This window comes from Notamacropus eugenii, chromosome 4 (genome assembly GCF_028372415.1).
Source record: "Notamacropus eugenii isolate mMacEug1 chromosome 4, mMacEug1.pri_v2, whole genome shotgun sequence".
In the NCBI taxonomy this organism is placed as follows: domain Eukaryota; kingdom Metazoa; phylum Chordata; class Mammalia; order Diprotodontia; family Macropodidae; genus Notamacropus; species Notamacropus eugenii.
In genome coordinates this window covers 407,715,012-407,737,584 of record NC_092875.1, presented here as the reverse complement: position 1 = coordinate 407,737,584, position 22,573 = coordinate 407,715,012, and positions in this window count along the sequence as shown.

The following is a 22,573-nucleotide window of genomic DNA, read 5'->3' as shown; positions in this document are numbered from 1 at the left end:
TACCTTTCCAGATAAATGTGAGCTGTCATTATTATTATCTTGCAAGAACTAACCTTCCCAGAGATCTTTGAATTTTAACTGGGCTCCAAGGTTTAAGTCAAAGACCATGGAGCTCAGGGTCAGATTGGGGCATGCTTAGAGGGAGATGGAGTATTTATCATCATTCAACCCACATCAGACAGCCCAGTCTTTTCTATTGGTCTCACATCCAGGTACCAATCTATACTTCCACCCACCCAGGACGTTACAGAACAAGGAGGAGATGCAGCATCTATAATTGAAACACTTAAGATTGTTTTAGTAGTAAAGGACCACATCTGGTGAAATCCCTTCACCAGGCCCCTGTCCTTCCTGGTACACAGAAACATCAAAGAGATCTAGAGATAGCCCAATTCCTTCATTTTCCAGATGATGAAACAGAGGTAAAGTCACTTGCCTAAGGTCACACAGCTGTTTGGCAGTGCCAGGACTACAAGCCAAGTCTCTTGACTCTCAAGCCAATATTGTTTCCATTACACCATTTTACCGTGTGCTAAATGGGCTTTGATATTTATTTGAGTATAGGTATAGCTCACCCTCCAGATAAGGTAGGAGGAGTTAATCATTGCTTCCACTGCCCCATTTCCTACACCAACACACATGAGTACTTTCAGTATTATTCATATTGCAGCCAGTGCAAAGCTATTAAGAAGCAATTAAGAATCTTTCAATTAGCAATCTTTAAATATAATTTTCCTTGCATTAAAAAAGATTGCAAATGTCAATGAAATGGTCTTAGTATATCAATTTTTCCAGTTTAATAATACAGCTTATTCATAAACCCTCTTTTGATTATTTCTCAGAAAGTCAGTCAATAATATTAACCTAAGTATGTTTGTTTCAGAAAGAACTGTTTTTCCCCGAGAAATGTTTAGTCCAGCAATGTGTTGCTACATGGGTTCTATATAAATACCAGAAGTCCTCCAAGCTTCAACTAGTCACTAAATTTTTAAAATAAGAATATGAAGATATCATTTGTTTATTAAAATACTTCTCCCTTTTCCAACTATATAGCTGTATGAGGCCAGTTTTCATCATATTACCAAAATCACATATTTAAGCAGGCTGACTGCTCACACTTCTGACTCATAGACCAGGAGGAACCATCATTCTTGCTGCCACTTTCAGAACCTCCCTCTCCCATCATCACTCAGCAACCAGCTCATCTCCTTTAAAGTTCACTCCATTCTATCCATATCCATGTTAGTGCTATATACGGACCCACAGTTCCTTCCTTGGTGGGGCAGGATATAGGGCCAGTAGATTAAGGGATGTAGGAAGCAAGGAAAAGTTTGAGCCTCTGCTTACAACTTATTTTCCAGCTCCTACTACTTCACCCAGATCCAACCCTCCTGAGCTCATCATATGATACCTCATTCCAGTGCCACTGATGACCATAAACCAGACCTAAAAAAACCACCAGCCAAAAGCCTTTCTTACTTTCAAGGCATCTAGTAGTGATCTCAGAAGGGGATGTGGGATACATGGAGTGGTCAAGAGAGGCCATGAATCAGACCTAGTGGCAGTACTGCTGTAGGAAAATGGCAGCACTCAGAAAGATATCGTCAGAGATATAGGTTCAGTCACCCACCATTGGATTTTTACCTCTCTTTCTCCAACATTACCTCAGACTTGAACTCAGAATATCTGTTTTGTCTTCTGTTCGCCTAGGCTGAGTTGATCCACCATTTTGATTTCAATTGGGCAGCAATTTGGTTCAGTCCTATGCATTAATTTTCCTATAGACGGGAGTGCTTGATATTTCTTCCTTAAAAATACATTCCTCTGATTTAGGTATTATCTCCTCTCCTATTACCATTAATCCTACTTTTAAAAATGCCTTTTAGGGGGAACAACTTACATCTTGTATGAATTTGTCTATTCCCTCGGTAGCAATATAAGAGAAGAGGTGAGAAGTAGGGTTGTCCAAAAGGAGGGGAGAATGTGAAGGAGGAGAAGTAAGGGCCGGGTCTTGTTGCTCGATTGCTTCCTTTATAATTTTTCCCCGGACAATACTTTCTCAGGAATCAAAGACATACATGTTATTTGTAAGTGTTGCTTGCCTTCAGGAAAACACTAGGTTCCATCAATTGGCAGAAGACAAGAGGTACGTGACAAGAAATTTAGGATGAAGGGGCATTTGTAAACAACAGACAAATCCACAGAGCATAGTGGAAGGGAAATGGGGACTAGATAAGATTAGAAATTTTCTGAAATTAAGCTCCTTATAAGTCAACAATTGCCCAAACAACCGACTAAAGTTCCTATGAACTAACATTTTTAGAAATAGAAAGTAACAAGTCCTCTGATCATTCAATCTGTTCCTAATGCTTAGAAATCTATTGAACTTACAAATCTAGCATCAAACTCATGTTAATGTTTTAAATCTCTGAGTTTTATTAAGTCAATTTCCCTCCCTCTCCCCAAAAGACCTTTGGCTAGATCAGGTACACTTGCAATTTCAGTGACTATTTAATCAACCAATAAGCATTTATTTGGCACGTGCTATATGCCAGATACTGCACTAAATGCTAGGGTTTTGCATTACTAGAGTTAAACAGAAGGCTCTTGGGCATGGGGAAAGTAAAGATTGGAATGAATGAAGACATCTGCAATGATGCTTTCAGTTTGAACTGAGATGACTGACTGTCCAGGGGTGCCCTCTTGTGGTAAATTTGCATTATCAGTTTAAATTCTTACAGAGTTAGCCTAGCCTGTTCTCTAATTTTGCTACATAGGCAAGTTTTTCTGGAGATCTAACTAGGGGATTGATCATTTTGTATAAGTATTAGGAACTGCTTCTCTATGATCAGATTTATAAAACCAAACATCTCTTACTTGGATATATTTCTATAACCAATACTAAAGAATGCTAGATTTGTTGTCAGAGACACTGGGTTCAAATTCTGCCTCTACCACCTACTATATGACCTTGGAAAAGTCCTTATGCTTCTCTGGACCATAGTTTACTCATCTGTAAAACAAGAGGATTGAACTAGATGACCTGGAAGGTCTCTTCCATCTCTAAATCTATGATCCTATTATACTTTCTGAGAGTCAACTGTGAATAGTCTAGTTAACTAGTTAATATGGGGTGAAGATTCTATCAATAAATTTAGATTCATAGCACCTAAGAGATGAAAGAGTCCATCTAGCCCAACACATTCCTGACTGAGAATTCATTCTCCAACTTCAGTAGCAAGTTTTCCAGAATGCTTTTGAAGACTTCTACTGGAAGTGGAACATGACTATTAATTGTTAGGAAGTTTTTTCCTTCTATCAAACCTAAATTCATCTTACTACAACTCCCCTTCTGGTCCTACCCTCTGGAGGTAAGCAGAGCAAACCTAGTTCCTATTCCACATAAATCTTCAAATACATGAAGACAGGCACACTCCCTTCCCTAAAGGATGAGTACAATACCTCAACCATTCACGAGGTTCCCTATTCTCCCTCTCCAGTTTTGAGCCAAATCATCCTACTGCAGCTACTTCCTGAATGAATGAAGTGAAAAATTCAGACTTCTGCTTTTTAAACACCTGTAGCTCCTGTAAAATAATCCAAGTTTTCCTCTTTATTCTTATTTTGAGGAAATAAGAATGACATTTAACCAAGAAGCAAAGGGGTCCTTCCCTGGTCCATTAAACAAGTCACTGAATCAAGTTACCTTACCCAAAGTCCTATGACAACAGTATCATTGAAACTGAAATGAAATACCCTCACTTTTCAAGACACTGGGAAGACTTATCAAAGTCAGGCTTTCTGATTCCTGTTCTAAACTTCTAAACACAAGAATTTATTTTTACTCAAGCATGCATCTAAATAATATACTCAGCAGATGAACCAGGTGTTAGGGCAGTGGTCAGAGCAAGGCTAAATTTGTGATTCATTCTGGGCTTCACCAGTAACATGCTCTTTTATGTGGTAGGTACCATCATCCTACCACAGAACATAAGCTTGTAACCTCAGAATCATCTTTGACTTCCTGCATCCTTACTTACCACATCCAATCAGCTGCCAAATGCTGTCAATCCTACCTCAGCAGTAATCTCATCTAGTGAATCTAAGCTTTCCACTCCCACTGCTACCGCCTTAGTTCAGACCCTCATCATTTTCTCCCCTGGACTATTGTAAGAGCCTCATGTGTTCCATTCTGAGCCATCCTTTTTATAGTTGACAAAAAAATGAATTTTTATGCTCTCATTACTTCTCTAACTCTCAGTGATTCTCTATAACCTATATGATAAAATGGAAATTTCCTGACCAGGCATTCAAAGTCTTCCAGAGTCGGTCTCCCAAGCCACATATTCTGCCTTTTTTCCATACCACTCGCTTTACATATTCTACATTCCAACTAAACTGAACCACTAGCTATGTATAATATAGTGGTAGGAAAACAGATGAATTAAGATAACTGAAATCAGCATCCTTTGCCACAGGATGCAGCACAAATCATTTTCTCACTTTATTCATTCTGCGTAGAGGAAGTCAAGCATTCCTCTTTCTCCACTAATTGCTAGCTATGTGCAAATGTCAAATCTGCGGAGGTAACTAAAATTCTCTGAGTAAGCTCTCCCTTTCCCACGGTGAATGATGTAAGGAGATAAGGCATGAATCAACCTGCTCGGTTTCACTCTCTGAGGGGACCTTGCTTTCTTCATTCCATAGTAGTATGTGCTGAAAGACTGAACCAGGTATGAAACTCTAGCTCAAATATTAAGGTCAGGTAGGCTAGAAGAGTTCAGTTCGTTTATTATATGAAACATACACATGTGCCTCCCACAAAATCTTTAAAGGTGCGGCTAAGTAATAGTATCCATCACCCCTCAATTCCAACAAACAGTAACAACAAATTCTTTTCTTCAAATACCCAAAGAAAAAGAAAAATTCTGCTCTTTTGGTTATAATGACAGGAAAGGATATACCACTTGAGGGCGCCATTATCTTACAAGAAAATAACTTTCTGCCACCATACACTCTTTGAAAAAATATTTCAATTCTTCAAGGATGGACAGCCTCATTAGCGTATATATTCCCACCAATGATAAAGTCAGCAAATCCTTGATAACTCAGATGTTTTTTACAAGTTGTTATGGCTGAAAAATTCCTCCCTCTGCAACCAGTTCAATAAAGGCCTTTTCATACATCAGCCTATTGCTAGGCCCATGCCCCAAGCCTTTTCAACTTGAAAAGACCTATCAGAGCTTATGTTCTACTGTCATAGCTAGGGTCATTTGGATGCATGCCATGAGGAGGCAACAATAATAGTGATGAATAAAGCTATTGTTTAGGTCCCTTTTCTATGAATGAATTAATGAAAAAGCATTTATTAAATTCTTATTATATGTAAAGCCATTGTGCTTGGTGCTGGAGATACACATTGAAAAAGTAGGGTGGTCCCTACTATCAAAGAAGCTTTGCTATAATTAGGGAGACAAGATATTTAAAAGAAAGTTCAACTATAGGATAGATAGAAAGACCCAGAGACCCTAAGGGTACTGAAGCAGGGTGGTTGGCAAGGCCCAGTGTTCTGCCAGGACCCAGATGACAGTGCCAGAGGTCTGAAGTATATAAAGAAGTGAATAAAGACAAATAGCAAGGACTAGAGGACCTTGGGAGGCAATGTTAGTGCAGAAAATAAGGCTTGGTGGTCCTCTGTCTCACCATAAGGAGCAGAGGTCATGACTCCATCTCATTCAAGCCCTGTGAGCAGTCAAACTTCTCCTAGCAAGAAGATGGGAAACAGTAATAATCTAGTTTTTCCAATTCCAGTGGCCTCAACCAAGATTCAGTTCACAAGTTCCAAATTCCCTGTTTTGCAAAGTTCGCTTTTTACCATGCCAAGCGAAATAAAAGGGATATTGTGTTAAAAGATGCCCTGTATATTTTTGTGGAGAAGGCAGTTGCTTAATATCAACATTCCAATAAGAAATATGAAAAAAATTGGGAACAAATTTCATAATGGGAATCTTCTGAGTTTAAACCGGAAACCTAAGCTATTTTGGCTCTGCAGGGGAATCTTTGCTTTACTTGGGTGTTTAGAAACTCCCAGGGAAGAGAAATGCTGACATATGAGCTTGGCTTCCTTTAATTGGCTCTGCTTTCCCAACATGTCCTACTTCCAGAAAGGGACAGTAGAGAATAATGGACACAAATTCTTCAAACCAAATGAGAATTGCTTGAATGGGCTAAATTGGAGCTTTAAGACACAAGCAATATTTAATACAGCATGGCTAAATCTATATCACACAAAGATGTACACTGTGTGGAATAAGCTGCTGTCCTGATATCACGCTGTTTTCCTCTTATCACCAATTTCTGTGAATTCAATTTTTGTACCAACTACTGGCTCCATTTAGTATTTCTTCTTCTTTCTTTCCCCCTCCTTTCCATCTATCTAAATTCAACCTATTTCAAGATCAAATCCCAATCCTTCCATTAAGCCTTTAGATTTTGAATGATGACTATATTTCTGAATTTCTATTGTACTTATGGCCTTTGTGAACCATATCATGTAAACCTTGATTTATATGGTCTTATGTTGCTTTCTCTTTTTCCCATGTGTATCCATATGTTTTCATTTTATTTCTCCAACTAGACTATATGAGGCAGAAATTGGTTTTGTAATTTCTGTAGCCTTTGACACATGCTAAATGTGCACATATTAGGCATTCAGTAACAACTGAAGAAACATGGTATGTCTAACCTGGAAAGGAAAATGTGTATTAATATAAAAAACATTGGGTATAGACTCAGAGCTCCTGGGTTTGAAACCTGGTTCTTCCATTTAATTAGTTGTGTGACCTTGAGAAAGTCATTTAACCTCAATTTCCTCATCTATGACAAAATAGGTGATTTTTAAGGTGATTTCAACTGTACATCCTATGATTCTGTACTTAATGAATTTTCTAGAAAACAAGAAGAACAGAGAATTCCATTTCCTTTCCTTGGCAATTATATAAGAGAGACTGGAGAGAAGGCAACAGTTTTGCCAGGCCTAAGACTTAAACTTATATCAAGGTTTAATTTGTATTATATCTTTGGTTTAAGAGCTAAAAATGCTTAATATTGCATCATTCAATCATTTATTAAGCTCCCTAGGATACAAAGAATGAGACAATCCCTACTCTAAGGTATCCCTGCTCTACTGAAATAATCCCTACTCTAATGACGTATTCTTACTAACCTTCAAACTATTAATAGAAGATAGAAAAAGAAATGGCTCTTTCATTACCTTCATTTTATGAATGAAGGATCTGAAGCACTGTCACCTCTGTTCAGTCACATTTCATCTAAACTCGTATAGGTTTTTTTAGGTACCTAGATGATTTAAAGGATAGTTCAAATCTCTAATCTATTTACCTCCCAGGACATTGAAAGAAACTACAAATGTAATTAAAGAATTATTGTCATTAATATTTGAGAATTATGGGATATGGAAGATGGTTGCAATTCACTGGGAGACAGAGAAATGTCCCAATTTTCAATTGCGAAGAGGTAGATTCTTAGCTATAACAGACTGATGAAATTGAGATCCATCGCCAGAAAAATTCTAGAATGGATTGTCTCCCTACTCTGAATTTCAACTGTATACTGCTCTCTCTGGACCACACTACCTACTGTACTCATCTGTTTTTTAAAGCTGTATTAGCTTTGTCTTTCTAAACAGATATCCCCCAACAGATAGAGCCAGAATGGGTTCACTAGGAACAAGTCATATTTAATTAACTTTTTTTTGAATAAAGCTCCTAGAGAAGGTTATAGGAATGCTATAGATATAACACATCTTCATTTCAACAAAGCACTTTATGAAGTCTCTTATGATGACATTATGGAAAAGATAGAGAAATAGAAATCTGATGATAACGTAGTTAAGTGAAGTGCTGAACAGATAGGGTACTTGACTCAGAAATCAACTCTCTATCCACCATGCCACAGCTGCTTCTCAATCCTATGTCACCTTATATTAATAAAAGAACAAAGGGTAGAATGAGGGAAGTAAGACTCCTCATGTGTTCTGCACTAATCAGATGACAATGAGTATACTCTGTCAGTTATGGATGATACATTTGAGGAGGAACACTAACAAATCAAAGTCCATCCCAAGGAGAAAAATAGGCTGGATTAAATGAAGAAGAGTTCAGGAATTTGAGAAAGTTTAGCCTAGAGATAAGAATACTAAAGGGGACATGATAATGGTCTTCATATATTTGAAGGACCTGTCTTATAGAAGAAATATGATCTATCTATTTATCTATCTATCTATCTATCTATCTATCTATCTATCTATCTATCTATCTATCTACCTACCTACCTACCTACCTACCCATCCATCCATCCATCCATCCATCCATCCATCCATCCATCCATCCATCCATCCATCCATCCATCTATCTATCTATCTATCTATCTATCTATCTATCTATCTATCTATCTATCTATCTATCTATCTATCTATCTATCTGTCATTCTCTCTGTCTGCCTATCTATCTATCTATTTCCAGAGAATAACAATAAGATTAACTGTGGGAGTTTACAAAAGGACAGAGGCAGCTAAGTCCTTATGGATAGATCAATGGATAGATCATTGGTCTCAGAATCAGGAAGATTCATCATCATGAGTTCAAAGCTGTGTGAGCCTGAGTGGGTCATTTAACTCTCTTTGCCTCAGTGTCCTCTTCTGTAAAATGAGCAGGAGAAAGAAATGGCAAACCACTCTAGTATCTTTGCCAAGAAAACCCCTAATTGGAGCCATGAAGAGTCAGACATGACTAAACAACAATCTAAAGGGACAGATTTTGGCTCAATACGATGAAGAACTTTCTAACAGTTCAACTTGCCTCAAATCATAGTAGTTGTCATATGAGTTCCCTGTGACTGAAAATATTTAAGGAGAGCAGTGGTTCTTAAAGAGTGCCCCATGACATATGACATAACATCACAAGATACACTCTGGAATTTTGGAAGCTATTTTGTCACAAGGAAAAGAAAATGTGTAATTGTTTTCAACATAGATTTTACTTTTCTAGCAAACAAACCATGGTCTGATAGTATTTGAAAAATAAATAAAATACACTTTTTACACATACAAACTAACCTCAAAACAAGTCAGAACTTTGAATTCTCTAAGGGCTCAACAAAAGGTCTATTCTTAGTGAAGGGAAGGAAAGAGCACCTACTATGCGCCAGTGCTTTACAAATGTTATCTCATTTGATTCTCAAAACAACCTTGGGAGGCAGGTGCTATTATTTTGCCTGTTTTACAGTTGAGGAAACTGAAGCAAACAGGAAAGTTAAATGAAGTATCCAAGGTCACACAGCTAATAAGCACTCTAGAAATTCATTTTCTTGAATCTTTTCTTAAGACTATGCTATCTGCTTTTCAGTAAGAAATGGGTATGGAGAAGGCAAAATCAAATGCAAATACATACCACACAAAGGAGTGCTTATTAAAAAAATTAATTTAAGTTGTGCCTGAATATGCAAAACAGTGATACTCATGCTGAAAATTCAGAGGAAAAACATTTTCACCTGAAATATTTCATGTTTTATTTGTTTTTTTAAACTTCATATAATCAGAGGTTCATAGAATTTCAGAGTTTGCAAGGACTCTAAAGATCATTTAGTCCAAGCCCCTCCTTTTACAGTTACACAAACTGTGGTCCTGAAAGGTAAAACCACTTCCCATGGTCCCACAGCTAGTTCTGCCTGGCTTTGTGATTGAATAGACTCTTATTCTGTAAACATCTGGTACAGTCTTATTTATGCAAACAGTAGATAAATAGGGAAACTCATTCAGGGTCCAACATGCTCCTTACTTGCAAGGTAAGTCAATTTCTTTTCTTAATGTGCAGTATCAACTGCATTTCAACATATACTCCCCAAACGTCGGATTGATTGACCTGAGGATGAGCTGCCCAGGGGCCTGGAGCCATCCAGCAACAAGAGGATGGGCCTTATCACAGCTGGGTGCTTTAATAACCCAAGCTTGAAAGGAGCTGATATATACCTGATATGTAGCATAGCAAGGATGGACCCAACAACCTCCTCTTTGCCCTTTGAAATCTAGAGTTAGGACAAGTTAATGGAAAGTCAGCACTGCTGTTATCACTGCTGCAGTTTCAGTCGTTGTCAGAAGGATTGGAATAAGGAGGAAAAGGAAGATGTACTGCCAGGCCTAGAGGCCTGTGTGGGCTACCCGAGTCTTCTTACCTCACCTCCGAGGTCTTCGGCTGGCCACGCCGGATGCTCATATGAGAGAAAGGACGTTCCAGAGTCGAACAAGGGTTGAGCTTTATTTCAGGGTCTCGGTTACAAGTGCAGGGGAGTCTTCCTTAGGAGGAAGAGGGGGAGATTTCCTAAGGAGGCTAAGATCTTAAGGGATTGGAAGTAGAAGTACAAGCGGGCAGAGAGGGGGAGGGAAGAGAGGAAAGAAGAGAAGCGGAGCCTACTGTCCTCTTGGCTCCTCACGTGCTAAGAGAGCTTTCAGGCTTCCTCAATCCTACTTAACCTTCAGCCGCATAGTTTGCATCTGAATATCGTGCTGTTAGATAACAATAGTGTGCCCAGATCCGGGACAATCTCGAGGGCGGGGAGATCTCTCTCCCATCACGTTTCTCACGGGAAGAGGCGGAATTACTCGAGATAGCTCGGTTCACCTCGATTCCCTGCCGTTTCCTGGGGGGGTCTCGTGAGAGCTCTAAGATTTAAAAGCTCCCACCTTTACCCGCCCGAGACTGTCCACACGGAATTGAGCTTCCAATCCCAACAATGTACATTTAACAAGGAGGAAAAAAAAACATCTCATGATCTTTGAATGAAAGAGACCAGATCACCTTGTGATATTTGGACAGAAGAGACATATAGTTAATAATAATCATAATAAACTTAAAGGTTTGCAAAGCACTTTACATATATTATCTCATTCCATCCTCACAACAATGCTGTGAGGTGGGTGCTATTATGAATTCCCATTTCACAGATGAGGAAACTGAGACTGAGAGAAGTTGCACAGGTAGTATGTGTCTGAGGGAGGATTCGAACCAGATCAGCCTGACCCTAAGTCCCATTTTATCAACTACAACATGCTGCCTTCCCTGTCTCTAGCTGCTGAAAGTTATCAGTAACCTAGTGCTGAATTTGAAGAAAGAAGATCTAAATTTATGAAAATTTTGAAATTAGAGCTATCCAAAAGTGGAAAAGGCAGCTGCATTTGGAGACATTGTTCTCACCAAGGGGAAGGAGCTGATGAAACGTTGTTTAAGTTTTTGGAGTGTGCCTATAGATTACTTGTGCATGGCCTGGATCCAGAAACACATGATATTTTATGTATTTTAATATTTGTTTGATTTTATTCTTTTTAATGATTTTTATACTGTATGCAGTAATCATATTTATGTGGCTAAATCCATCTTTAACATGTCAATAATCAATAAACATTTATTAGGCACCTACTATGTGTCAGGCCTTATGCTAAGCCCTTGGGATACAAATTAAAACAAAAAGAAATCTGAGAAGACAGTACACCAAAGGAAGCTGACAGACTGGAAGACAGAGGTATCTGAGTGAGTGTATGATATTCCACAGATTAGCTGATTGTCGTGTTTGTCCTTCATTTTCGAAGAGGACTGTGACATCAGGGAAATGATGACACGACTTGCAGTTGACTTTGGTTTGAGTGAGGGAGGGCTGTACAAAGTCACCAACCTCACTTTCTCCTCCTGAGTCATCTGGAGTCAGTGACCAGATATTCATCAGGATGACTGGAGACGGCCCAGGATACAATGGGAGACCCTTACCCTTTTAGGCTAAGACCTTTTCAGGTACTCACTTAAAGTGAGGTAATATCCATTTAGGGAATAGGCCTCATCTCTTTAAGAAGTGAGTTAAGGCTTGGCCCCTTAAATTAAAAAGAAAACCTCTCATGACAGCTTATTCCTCTTTTTGGACACCTCTAATTGTCTTTAAAAAATTTTTTTCTTCTTTTTCTTCAATTTTAAAAATTTCCTTTATAAAAATTTTAAAATTCATTTCTAAAATTCAATTTTCTTTATTTTAATGTCTGAATTCTCTCCTCTAACCTTTTTCCCATTGAGAAAGTATGTAAAGTCAAACAAAACAAATTCCACATTGGTCTTGTAAACAGATATAGATATTGGTTGGTTGGTTGTTGTCCTTTGTTCTAGAAGAGGATCTAAATGACATCACTATGCTAGAGTAAATTTAAAGTGTGTCCCCCTGTGGCTGATCAGACCAAGATAAATTTGGAATGCTCTACCACAGGTCAGGCACAAATAGTCCATGTGAACATTTGGGGTGTATTCTTTAAATCTGTGCATCTTGCATTTCTTTTGAGCTGTTTCAATTCTGCCTTGCTCATGGAGCACAGCACCTTCACTGATGTGAGCACGTCATGCTGAGCAATCCTGTGCCATTGTCTCCCATGTCACACAATCAGCTCCAAAGTTCTTAAGAGAGAATTTGAGAGTGTCTGTGTTTGGCTTCTTCTGACCACCATGTGAGCGCTTGCCCTGTTCTCCATAAAATAGTCTTTTTGACAAGAGTACATTTTGCATTTGAACAATGTGGCCAGCCCATCAGAGTTAAGCTCTCTGCAGTAGAGTTTGAATACTTGACAGTTTAGTTTGAGAAAAGACCTTGGTGTCTGGTATCTTACCCTGCCAGATGATCTTCAGAATCTTCCAAAGATAATTCAAAGGGAAGCAATTCAGTTTCCTGGCATGATGCTTGTATACTGTCCAGGTTTCACAAACATACAATGAGGTCAACACCACAGCTCTGTAGACCTTTAGTTTGATAGTCTAATATCTCTTCTCTAGAAGGAAAGATATAGATATATAGATATACATATGTGTGTGTATTATTTTTCTATGTGGAGGTGGGCAGCATGTTTCCTTATAAGTTTTCTGGTATTGTGGTTAATCATGGTGTTGATCAGAGTCCCCAAATCTTTCAAGGTTGCTTGTCTTTGTAGATTGTTCTCCTGGTTTTACACTTCACTTTGCATCAGTTCATTCAAGTCTTCCCAGATTTCTCTGAAACCATCCCCTTCATCATTTCTTATAGCTCAACAGTATTCCATCCCACTTGTTAAGCCATTCACCCATTGATGGATATCCCCTCACTATCCAATTCTTTGCCTCCACAATAAGATGGGTGGTTTTTATTGTAAGGATGTTTTTCCTGACATCAAGCCTAGATTTACCTCACTGCAACTTTCTTTCTTGCTCCTGGTTTTGCTTTCTGGTACCAATAGAACATGTTTAATTTCTGTTCTGTTTAACAGCCTTTCCAATATCTGAAGACAGTTAGCATGTCCTGCCAAATCTTTTCTTCTCCAGGCTAAATATCCTGAATTCCTTTGGGCTACCTCACATGATGTAGACTAAAAGCCCTTGAACCCAATTGTCACCAGAGAAGAAAAAGGAGAGGAAAAAGGTCCTGAACTTAGGGATTAAATTGTCAGAGGAGAAAATACCCTCTTTGCCTTTTCCAGAGGGTGCTGCCAGTGGAAATTTAACCAAAACAAATAATGTCAGGAACCTGTCTGGGGAGTACTGTCATTGGGAGCCTACTAAGAGATGGCCTGGAAAAACCAATCAGTTCTTTCTCATCCATCGCTACCAGCTCCTTCTTCACTACAAAAAGCACAACACCCAGGCTATCTCTGTCCTCCCCCAGTAACCATCATGTTTACTAAGCCAATCTAGTATTGAAAGGGACAAAGTCACTTTATGGCCTATGGATAGATAATTTAATTTGGCTAAAATAAATAACATATGAAGACATATAGAAGAAAAAGTACTTCTTAATGATTAGAGCTGTCAAAAATGGAACACAGAGTTAGAGTCCAGTCCAAGACTCCCTATGAAGCATCTCTGCAAATTCCTCATTTTACAAAGGAGAGAGGGCAAGTAAAATTGTATAAGACTGTGCAGCTGGAAGTGGCAGAGATGGTCATCAAACTCAGGTCTTCTGTCTTCCACTTCACAGCCCTTTCTATTCTACCACTCTCTGAGGTGCAGGTGAAAGAGTTCTAGGTTTGAAGTTGGAGTTACTAGGTTTGAATTCTGAATCCTTTGGACCACAGTTTCATCGTATTTAAAAAGAGGAGATTGAACTAATTGATCTTTGAGGTCCCTTTCATCTCTAAATCTATGCTCATATGAAGAGTATGTGATTGTTTAATTAATTCTGATTTCCCTTCATGGGTATAACCCATCTGTTAGTGCTGAGAATCTTACATAGACTTGGTGTCAGGTGATATCACAGGAATCCATCGTAACAGCCTTCCAAAGTCAGGTCAATAATTACATTAATAGAAGAGGAATGAAGATAGATATCTACCATATCTGCCTAGAGGGTACCTAGTAGGTATCTAAACGTAAAGATGGTTGTGTATAACATCCAGGGCATCATGAAATTTCACTGAACACGACTTGAGAACAATAAATCTAAGTAAGAAAAGAATTCAATTCAATTAGCACTTATTAAACAGCTACTATATGCCAGGTGATAGGTACACAAAGACAAAGCAAGGTAGTCCGTGCCCTCAAGGAGTTTATAATTCCATTGAATTGCCATACCATCTAGTGGCCAGCTGTATTATACTGACCTTTTTACCATCCTTAGTCAACATTGGCTAGTTCTCTAAATGAAACACAGATGAGAGATTCCTCACCAGTGTATTAGGCAGATTCCCTGTGGGATTGTATTGGTTTCTTCATTGCATTCTTTATTTTATGTTTTCCCTCTACAGAGGCACATTTGTTGGAAAATTCCAAGACAAAATCTGCCTTTCACTCCTATGCCTTCAACTCCATCATGGGAGCCTAAATGGCAACTCTTAATATGATCTTACTGAATTAACTTTCTGCCAAAGTAAATTCTACTTCTTCTTAAAGTGTGCTCTTGGGCAAGTGGAGTTGCCAATAAAGCCACAAAAGTGGACATATTTAACAGAACTGGTCAAAGTCTTAATAAATCTATTTCACTATATTCCTGCACTTTTGTTTTATTTCCAAAATAAGAATCAAGTTGAAAACACAAATGAACAAAATGATTATATATGTATATATAATGTAACATATAATATGTAGCTTATATACAATGTTTAATATACTATCTTAATTTCTGGACTGTATCTGAGATTTCATATGCACAATTCCAGAACTTCCCACCATGCAAGCTTCCTCTACCAATGTGTATTGGCATCTGCAATGCTTTGTAGTCTAGGTTGCTGCTTGAGGGCAGGCACTGAAGCTGAGTGACTTGCCCTAGACCACACAATCAGTATGTGTCAAAAGGGAAACTTAAAACCAGGTCTTCCTGACTCAAATGCCAGTTCTCTATCGACCATGCCTTGGCTGCATCATAAATATTTATATTCCTAAAGGTTTGGAATTGGACTTTTCTCTGCTAAGCTGGTGACAGCTTTGGGGGAGTCCCCGTTTGTTATGAAACATAAGCTAATGAACTTTCCATGGTCTGAGGGCCAGGTTCTATAATTTAGGAATACAGTGACATGGATGGATTATGGCCTAAATAACAACCCTCAGGGGTCAGAGGAAGCCAAAGAATCAAACACTTTTTCAGATTTAACCTACACTCTGTGTGTAGATGCTCTCTCTCTCTTTCTGTCTCTCTGTCTCTCTGTCTCTGTCTCTCTCTCTGTCTCTCTGTCTCTGTCTCTGTCTCTCTGTCTCTCTCTCTCTCTTTCTCTCTTTCTGTCTCTCTCTCTTTCTGACTGTCTGTCTGTCTGTCTGTCTGTCTGTCTGTCTGTCTCTCTCTCTCTCTCTTCCTCTCTCTCTTTCTCAATCAAATTTTCCAGATTCTTCAGGACTGAAGCACACAGATAACTAACCAAAATTCTATTTCCAAAGTAGAATTCTCCTCACAACTGCCACATATGGACACAGCCTACAGAGGAAGGATACTACCAACTATCAAAATAGCATCACAAATTTGTTCTAAAACATGACAGAATAGATAGAATAATAGCCCAGGAAGCCTTTCAGACCATGCCTCAAACACTTACTAGTTGTGTGGTCACTGGCAAGTCACTTAACCACTGTGAGTTTCAGCTTCTTCACCTTTAAAGTGGGGATGATAACAGCATTTGCCTTACAGTCTTGTAAGGATCAAATGGAGTAATGTATGTAAAGTCATTGGAAAACCTTAAAACACTCCATAAGTGCGAGTTATGAGTATTTAAACAAACTAAAAATATTTTTAATGGCCCACTGTGGGCAATAGTATGCAGAGCAATGTTTCTAGAGTTACAATTTTGATTGCCAGAAATAATTTTCTCCCACTACAATCAGACTGGGGTTTCCCAATTCCTTTGTCCCACTCAATCTTCCGGGTATTGAAGAGCGAGGTCTTTCCTACTTCCAAGCTACTGATAGTACTTCCTATAGTTTAAACTAGGAATGTGGTGATCAGGTGGGATAGGGAAGGAATTGGAGGATGAGAAGCTACAGAGGAATGGGGCCTCCTACAGGTGTAAACTTAAAAGGAAATTTATTACTGTAGGCCAGGTGCCATCACCCTCTTTCTTTTTCATGTGCAGCACTATATAATAACTAAGTATCCTTCCAGACCTAAGAATTCTGTGACTATGTGTTCTGTGACCCTACTCTCTGCATACTACTCCTGCCTCTTACTTCTGATATGGATTTCTCTCTTTCCCCTCCTGATGCAATAAAATCATATCATTCTCTCTTCCTAGCTGGAGACAACTGAATAGTACAGTGGATAGAATGTTTGACCTGGAATCAGGAAAACCTGAGTTCATAATCCAGCCTTAGTCACTTACTAGTTCTGTGACCCTGGACAAGTCATTTAACCTCTGTTTACCTCAGTTTCCTCAACTGTAAAATGGGGATAATAATAGCACCTACCCCCTAGGATTAATGTGAGGATCAGATGAGGTAATAGTTGTAAAGCACTTAGCATGGGGCCTGGCACACAGTAGATGCTTAATAAATTAATTTCTTTCTTTCCTTCCTACCATTCTCAGTTCTCTATGGACCAAGGACATAACCCTTTGAAAGTCATGCAAGGGATTTTATTGCTGCAAACAATGGAGAAGACTTCTGTCTCCCTTTTGCTCCATCTCCTCCTATGGCTTTCATATATCCCATACTTTCTTTTTGTTCATTTAAACTTGAACTCTACAGGGAAAGACAAAAAACCAATTTACACTCTCCCAAAATAGATTGGGCTGCATCTAGAGGAAGGGAGTTCCTCATCACTGGAGGAATTTAAATGAAAACTGGGTGACTAGTTGTTATGAATGGTGCAGAGTGAATAAGGTGGCCTCTGAAGCCTGTTTCTCCTTTGAGATTCTGTGATTCTAGGATTGGCTTCACTGAGACCATGCCCTCTGACCTAATAAAATTAATTTTGGCTGAAAGATTCCCTGACTTCCCTTTCTCCTTCCCTTATATTAGAACAGATTCTCTGTAATGATCAGAAGAACTTTCTCTTTATCAGCCCATTCCAAGTGACTGGCACCTGGTTTTGCACAACATGACTTATGCTGATTTTGTGCTTTTGGCCCAACTTGGGTTTCGTGGCTGCACATAGCCCATCCACACTCCATTTAGTGGGAGAGCCAGAGGGCAAACAGTCGACAGGCTTGCTACTAGACCTATGAGCCTTTACTAGCACTGTGTTGCTGACCTCCTTGTATGAGTGGTAATTGCTTCTTAAAAGGCTTTGGGAGTGCTTGGATCTTTTATCAGGTGTGGTTTTCCAAGGCTCTCCTCTCCCTGGATGCTCTTCTTTCCTTTAACTTGACTCACATCCATTAGTCTTAGCAACCCTCGCCTCATGTTCCTAGAAAATTTTTCTGACTGACCTTCATCTGCACTTAAAGCCTGCTTTGCAGCCCACCATCACTGAGCTCTTGCCCCTCAAGACCTGAGAAGTGGAAATCAAAATCATCATCTGTCAGAAAAGTCCTTGAAAGAAGGATATCTTGTCCCTGTTGTGCACACCATCGGCAGCCTCATTTTAAAGACTACTCTTCACAGTTAAAAGGGAGCTGCCAGTCTCTGCTGTGCGTTGGGCTAAATAGTGAGTCCAGTGGACAATGCATCAAATTTAGGGTGAGAGGACCTCAGTTTGAATCCTGATTCTGTCCTTATCTTTGTGACCTTTGGAGATTCATTTGAACTTTATGAACTTCAGTTTCCTCACCTATAAAACAAGAAATGGATGATGCCTAAGGTTTTTTATGGCTCTAAATTTATGATCCTGCAATGGCTGCCAGAATGTCAAGTCACTAGAGTAATGTGAGTCACAGAAAAAGATGAAGACATAAAATGAGAGTTACAAACACTCAAGTTTAGGCTGTGGGGGGGAGGGGGGCAGTGTGGGTGTGTGTTTGTGGGTGTATGTGTGTGGAGGTGTGTGTGTGTGTGATGAGAGAACTAGCAAGGATGAATCGATGAATCATATGGAGATAATGTCTTCCTCCCCATCCCCTGACTCAATGTAACTGAGAGCTGCTTGTAGTCAACAGAATGACTGGATATGTTTTTGCATCTTCCTTTTCCCTTTCCTGTCTTCTAGTAAAAACTACCAATAAGCTTAAGAGGAAAAGAAGCTAGAGGAGGAGGACATCCTGGGTAATCTACAAGGTAGATAAGCAGTCCTTAAATGATTGAGTATTGGTGATGTTCCTTCCTGTCTTGTAGTAAAAGTACCAATGAGCTTAGGAGGAAAAGAAATTAGAGCAGGGGAACCTCCTGGGTAATCCACAAGCTAGATAAGCAGTCCTTAAATGATTAAGCATTGGTGAATCTTTGTGAACTTGTTGGTTCAGTTATTTGTGAGTAATTTGAGTCACTGAAAGGTGGCTTTTTCCTATATCCTTAGGAAATGAATTTTCCATGCAATAATTTTCTGCAAATCATGGCATTTGAGGAGGGTTTCTAGGACATCTGGAATCCTTCACAGAAATTCCAGGAAGGTCAGAGGAATCTGGGCATTATGTCAACAAAAGGGAAAAGAATTCTTCATCTCTGGGAAAGTTGCCATTACCTAAAGACCAACTCTTTCTAATAAAATGTTGACTTTTGATAAAAACATCAATAGTCATCAGAGAGTCACCATAGGATTTGAAGTGGTGAGTTACCCATCACTGGAAGTACTTAAGCAGAGGCTTAATCCTTGACCACCTATCCAGGAAGATGTAGAGAGGATTCCTATATTGGGTGGGAAGTGGAACTTTTTGATTTCTAAGTTCCTTTCAAACTGTATGATTTTATTATTTAATAGAATGTCAGAACTAGAAATGATCTTAAAATCATCATATTATAGGTGAGAAAACTGATGCCCAAAGGTAAAGTGGATTCTCCAAAGTGTTACAGATAGCATTTGAACTCATCTAGCATCTCCAGTCCCTGGGCCTATTTGACCATTCCAAGTATCTTGCCTCTTTTTCTTCATTATTTCTTAAGCCACTGAAAAGTGAGGATCAATCTTTACTTTCTTTTTAGAAAACTTTCCCTTACTGCACATTTCTCTACTCTCCATCTGGGATATCTATGCAATAGATCTAGATGTATACCTGGAGTTGAGAAGAGAGATAAGAGTTCTAGAATAGATCTGAGAGTCATTGGCATAGAGATGATCATTAAACTCATGTGAAATGAAGAGACAGACAAACAGGAAAGCATAGAACATGTCTTTGAGGTTTAGCACAGTTAAGAGGTATGATATGAATGTTGATTTTGCAAAGGAAACAGAAGCAAAGGTGAGACTGATAAGGGAAGAAACAAGAGAAAGAGCAGTATAATGAAAACCCAAAGAAGAGAAAAAGATTGTCTTGCTTCATTGGGAGCCCAGCTGAGATTAAATTATATAAATTTATATACAAATTATATATGTATATATTAAAGTATATAAGACCCAATCATGAGGGATACATGATTTTTTTCAACTCCATTAAGTAGCACATGTGGAGGAGTGAGTGGGTAGATGATGAGAGTAATCCAAGGTTCAGGTGTGGCATGGCATAAGCAGCAATAGAACTAGGGGCAAGGAATTAAAGCAAAAGAAGTATGAAATTGACCTAAAAGAGTTTGAGAAGGGAGGAAAGTGAAGCTAGAGAAGAGATGATCACCAGAAAAAGTACTGAAAGATGGAAATTAGAAGCAATAGTGAGGCTAAAGAATAACTTTGGGGGAGCAAGGCATAGATCAAGGTAGAAAGATAGGATACTATGATCAGATAAAAGAATTTTGGAGTTTTTGATACTGGAAATTGAATAGTTGTTGGGTACTGGCAAGATCAAGAGTATGACCATCCTTATGAGTAGTTGAGATAGAGTGAGGGAGATCATTGGATCTCAATACATTAAGGAACTGAGAGGTTAGGGTGTTTGCAGGCACACCAACGTGTATGTTGCAGTCTCAGTATAAAAACAGGAATTGGAATGGAAAGGAAGCTTATGAGCCAAGTACTGAACTCTTTGAGAAGTAAAGGAGAATGCTCCAGGGTGTGTAAAAGCAACCAGGATCTAAATTGGATGACAACTTTAGGTAGATTGTATGTCAAAGTAGAAGAAGCTGCTGAATGATGGCATCAGAGAGACAGTCTAGAACTAGTAATGGGGAGGAAGGAGTTTTTCAACTCTCTTTCCAGACCAGTGCCTTGTTGCTGATGAGAAATGAAAAGGACAGGCAGGTTTCAGTGTTGGGGTAGGAGGTTATGTGAATAACAGAATATCCAAGGAACATGAATGGAAGAGGTATAAAATGAAAGTTCATTAATTATGGATCAGAAATTCCAGAAGGCATAAAGAAAGAGTCAGGCAGGGCTAGAGTATGATATTGGAGAGGAGGGGCTTAGGTGGATGGGAATTTAAAAATGGGAAGCAGGACTTGAGGAAAGAATTGGTTTACTCTTAGGCAGTCAGAGATTCCATATCATTAGTATTAGAAAAGTAATAAAAAGTTAATATTTGCTAACTATAGGCAAAGAGTCTAGACCAGGGGTGGGTAATCTGCAGCCTCAAGGCCACATGTGACCCTCTAGGTCCTCAAGTATGGTCCTTTGACCGAATCCGAACTTCACAGAACAAATTTGTGAAGTTTGGATTCAATCAAAGGGCAGCACTTGAGGACCCAGAGGGCCACATATGGCCTCAAGGCTGCAGGTTCTCCACCCCTAGTCTAGACAAATGAGAATAGTTCTCACCTGATGTCTTAGTATTGCCTCAGTTTCTTATTACTGTCTCTATTTGTGATATGATTTTCCAGTTAGTGGTCACATAGGCATAAGCTGGCTGGTCCCCTCTCAGAGTTGTTAGAAGTCTGGCTGGCTTCCTCTTCAAGAAATTGTAAAGTGTGAACTACAAGACCAAGATGTAGATTTCTGGGTCAGGGCTTAAGATGCAAGAATGAAGAAGTCTTGGTCAAGAATAGAGTGAATATAATTAAGGCAGAATATTATACACACATACATACACGCATATATCCTTCTAATATATATTATACATATATATATATGTATACATGGTATACATGGTATATGCACACATCACTTATACATACATATATACATACAGGGCATATTGTGACATATGAGAAGTCTGAGAGACAATTTCTGGGTAACAAATCAGTTTTATTAATTATGGCTAGTGAATAATTAATAAAGAGATGGTCATTTGCCTTTCTCTCATTAAACCAAAGACCCTCAGAGAGGCCTCTTAATGCTTATATACCTTTGGAAGCATGGGTTCCTGACAGGCTGGAATCAACTCTTATTGGTTAACAATTAATAAGAGAATGAATATTCTAATGAGAGGTGGGGTACTCTACTGAGGAGGTACCTGACTCTGATCATGTCACTCATGGATAAAGAGAGACTCATCTCAAGCCAGACTACTCCTCCTTGGGCAATCTGTACAAAAAGATCTATCCTCCACCCAGTCAGTGAACAATGACCAATTGGGAAGTAAGAATTCCACCTAGATTAGATTCTCCTGGTAAGGTCTTCTAGTTGGGTGAGGTAAGAAACATGAATCCAGAGGATTTGGACAAATTCATCTATCAGTAATGTCTGCCACAAGGACTAGCTGAATAAGCTACAGGGCTTTATTACTGAATGAGGAAATAATAAGGGGGAAAAAACCCTGGATTCCCCCCATATTGATTGGTTATTAATGGGAGAGAGAAATAATAATATCTCTCAATGTGTGTATACACATATACATGGAAGCTTGAAAATCTGATCAAAAAGGTCTTAAATTAGAAATGAGAGAAAAAAGTTTTCCACATATAACCACTAAGCCACCACAGAGAGCATTCATTATAACACAGGAAGAAGCAAAGGGATGGAAATGCCCACTAATTCATAGGAAACAACACTCAGGAAGAAGGGAAATATTATTATTGGAAATTCCCTCTGATAATTATACAAAGATAGGCACAATATGGATAGCAAGCACAGTGAATTGGCAATATCAACATAATTAGCTAAATTTGTCTCCATGGGTATC